General features: G+C 36.9%; 1 long non-coding RNA gene across 1 annotated transcript; it reads right to left on the bottom strand.

The window, feature by feature from the left end:
- Nucleotides 1–368: 368 nt before the first annotated feature.
- Nucleotides 369–2,350, bottom strand: LOC128016729 (uncharacterized). Its single transcript, XR_008184270.1, has 2 exons — nucleotides 1,786–2,350; nucleotides 369–1,384 (listed from the first exon to the last, which is right to left on the bottom strand). It is a non-coding gene; the product is annotated as an uncharacterized LOC128016729 (long non-coding RNA).
- Nucleotides 2,351–4,169: the final 1,819 nt, after the last annotated feature.

Genomic DNA, 4,169 nt, shown 5'->3' on the forward strand with positions numbered 1-4,169 from the left:
CTAGTGGATTAATAAAAATACCATTTACAAATCAGCATAATTTTTTTTAACAATTGTATTCTGAATTTTATATGCATTGTAAACATTTGCTTTCTTGCTATACTCTCTTTCTTAGTGATTTGGTCACGTGAATACACAAAAGGTTATGGATAAAATGTATCTCTACACAGGAGTGTGGAAACTTTAACATGCTCAAACTTAAACGAGTGGGCATCTTTCAGTGGAACCGTTTCATTTGTTTAGGTTGTAATAGTTTTAAGTGTAAAACAGCTAGACTTAATTTTTTGTTGTGTCGATGCTTCATGTGATCACACTTTTTGGACAGACACAAAGTTGCACTAAAAGAAATATCTCGAAGAGAAAAACTGTAACTTAATTTCTTAATTTTCATTTATTCCTATTATGATGACACCACACAGAGATCACCTAAAAACGTACAGTCCAACAAACAAATTGTGAACGGCCGTCCAAAATCTTGATATGGCTAAATCTTGAGGTGTAAGAAAAATGTCATTTAAAAAACATTGTGATTCTTAGATGTGAAACACCCTTGACATAATCTGCTGGCATGCAAAAATAGTCATAAATGTTTTAGCACAGCTATCTACACAAATAGTATGAGAACTGTATATCGTGTCACTTGCATAGAAAATTCATTACCAGTTTATCAGAGTCAAAAGGAAATGATAATAGTTGAAACATCCTTAGCTTGTACATTTCTTTCATTTTGAAAATCACAGCTGCTGGTGCTAAATTTTTTTTGTAAACCATTTAACATTACATGATGCCTACAAAATAGTCAAATAGTCAAAGTGTATGTTTTCTGTTCTAGGTAAGAACATTTACACCAAGTGTTATAGGCCGGGTAAATAATTAGAAAATAGTATTTCTGTCGAATGAGAAAAGTTCAGTCATACATTTAAGATGTAGAAATGATGTTTTTGCCAAACACATCCAAAGAGTTTTCTACTCGTGCGAAAAAAGCACTTGTGTGCATAAATGATCTAAAGAAACAATGCTGGTCATCAGGTTATTTAAACATTTTTTAAGACAATAGACAGTGTGCCTTGCTTTAGTGACACACAATGTGTAATCTTTTAAACATGTTTAAAATGGTAGGTGTAATTATTTCACTGAGTTTAAGCTAAATGTATATTTGTTCATTTACAGTACACATACTACAGGTTAGATTATTAAATTAAAACATTTCTTACATAACACAAAGTAAAAACAACAAATACGAATTTGCTCATAAATAAAATTTAGTTTACTCAGTTTTACTGTGTGTGTGTGTGTGTGTGTGTGTTTGTGTGGTTCAGGTATACCCCATGTTATGGGGAACAATGATGGCAATATCCAAAATCCTTGGGGATTGTTTTTGTCCCTGTGAGGAAACAAGTTTATAAATCATACAGAATGAAGTGTTTTTGAAAATCTTAAAATGAAATACATTTTCTGTAAGGGGTAGGTTTAAGTGTAAGGTTGGTGTATGGTGATGCAAAATACAATTTGTACAGTCTAAAAAAGCATTACGTCTACGGGATGTCCCATAGAACATGGAAAACCAATTTGTGTGTGTGTGTGTGTGTTTAAAGTCGGTTTTAAAATTAGCGTGAGATTTCAACTCCTTTTACACATCACATATTATGGATAGTATTTTCTTAACATTAAGGAATGCCTGTTTGATTTTATTAATTCCAGATAACATTCAATTATTTATCTCTTCAGCGGCTTGGTTAGTTGATGATTTAGATAATTGTCTCTCTCACTCTTTGAAATTCTCACCTGGAAAGACACCAGACATCGTCCTCCTTTTCAAATGTGTTTGTAGACGGGGAGCATGTGGCCTGTTGGTGCCTAGGTATCAACACCATATAGATCAAACAAACATTGATCCTGTCAAGACGTCAAAACCCTCACTTTTGCACAGCCATTTTTTTTTCCCAGGAAGATCCCAAACACCTCCCACTGTCTTTAGGTGTGAACAACAAGCCAGAAAGGAACTTCACAGAAACCCCCCACAGCTCTGGTTACAGATACAACCATCATAAGAAACCCCCCACTGCTCTGGTAACAGATACAACCATCATATATCCAGTAATAAACACAACACAAGTCAAATCTGAGATCTCTTTGATCTTTTGATTTACACACCTCTGCCATGTCAATCAAGGGTCACAGGACCCAGTGGCATGGCAACCGCTTTGACTGACAGGCCATATAGTCATAAATCAATCCAAACTGACCATGCACACTTCTGACTACCTGTCAATCTACACGGACTGTACGGCCATAAATCAGGCCATAAATCAGGGTAATAAATCATCAAGACTTGAGATAAAGTGTATGATAGGACTACTACTGTTGACCCATACTTTACACCTTAACCCAACCTTAAACTTACCCATACCTCTAACCCTCTCCCTAACCTTACCCCTATCCCACCTCAATAGCAGCAAAAGTGTTTTACAATACAATATGAACACAATAAGTGCATTGTACTTATTTTTTTTTTATTTTGTTTATGTAAGTACATAATAGTTAAGGCCACCTAATATAAAGTGGGACCCCAACTCCTGACTCACTACAGTGATTTTGACAGAACAAGATGGTTTTATACTGCCAAGGGCATGGTAGCTCATACCAAGGGGCGTGGTGAGATGGACACTGCTAACATCACCTGCCACCGCTTACGTCACTTGCCACTGCAACGTCCAATAGGAAAAATCAACTGCAGTAGCCACCGTTCAACCTGAAGAGGGCAGCACTCAGACGTTTTTACACCATATATTGTAGAATTAAAACACTTTATACTCAAATGTCAAAAAAGTTACTTGAATCAATGAACGGCACTAATAAAGCCCCATTGTCAGAGATCATTAACAAAAAAAAGTTGGTTTAGGGTTTAGTTACTCTTTAAAAGCCCAACGCGCCACTTCTAGAGAGACTGGTCTCCTCCCTGGGGATCCACACTGGTGACCTCGTGGGTCCAGGAAGGGTGCGTTGAGGGACTCCCGTGTCACCAGAGGGATGAGACGCCGGATCCGCGGTCCGGACGAGAACTGCACTCGTTTACAAGGCCATCCACTGCAAGCCCCCGCCGCAGCCAACGAGCAGGATGCCCCTTACCTGTACCCTTCCTCCATGAACACTGCCCGACCCACACTAACCCCGCAGCACAACGAGGACACCAGAATCCCTGTTTATTTTAGACACTCTCCCCCTTTGGCCACGTCTGTCCCCTATTTTATTTTCTGTTAGGTTTTTTTTTTTTTTTTAAATCCTGATTATACTCGAGTTTGTAGTTTAAATATATAGATTTAAACAGTGGATGTCATGACAGATTTATTCAAATTTAGCCCTGTATTAAATATTGAAGTAAAAATAGAATTCATATGTAATAGAATGCATACAGTTAGCAAAATGCTACTTTCTAGAGTTTACATGATTGATTACACGAGACGAGACATAATTTGGTACGCTGTAATGTTTCTTTCAAAATACATCCTGATGTTCATATTGTTCATTCCATGCATTAATTGGTAAAGAAGAAGAGCTTGCTTATCGGTTAACATGCACTCAGCGCTCTGGCTTGTACTGACTGAGGGGGTTACATTGATCTTTCACGCTACATTAAAGAGCTCTATTGTTTGAGATGTAATTGACTAAACTTTAAAGCTGAGTCTTTGTTTCATATCTAAAGTAATAAAGTACAAAGCTTAATGGGAATATTTTATCCCAATAATCGATCTAGCATAAATCAATCCTTGGGATTAAATAATCAATACTAGTTAATCATAAGAAGAATCCATTAAAACTGAGACATCAATATTTTCAACCCTGCCTATTGTGCACTTAATTTATGCCTTCAACAAAACTGCACATTACCCCATTATGTCATGTTATCTGTGAATTTAGTAAATTCTTTATACTTGAGCTATGTCAAGTTGGAAGTCATGGCACATCATTGGCACTTATCATTCCTTCACTTAGAGAGAGATAGAGTGAAGACTAGAATGTGTTAGAGTGACCTTTTTGATAAATTCACTGTATGAGTGAAACCTGATGGGGAAGGCACTCTATCATTGAGAAAGGCTCTCGCTATTCTGCCTTCAGCGTTTCTCACCTTAATGTATTGTGGGAATGGTGCTAATAATGTTTTTTGAGGT

This window comes from Carassius gibelio, chromosome A7 (genome assembly GCF_023724105.1).
Source record: "Carassius gibelio isolate Cgi1373 ecotype wild population from Czech Republic chromosome A7, carGib1.2-hapl.c, whole genome shotgun sequence".
Classification (NCBI taxonomy): Eukaryota; Metazoa; Chordata; class Actinopteri; order Cypriniformes; family Cyprinidae; genus Carassius; species Carassius gibelio.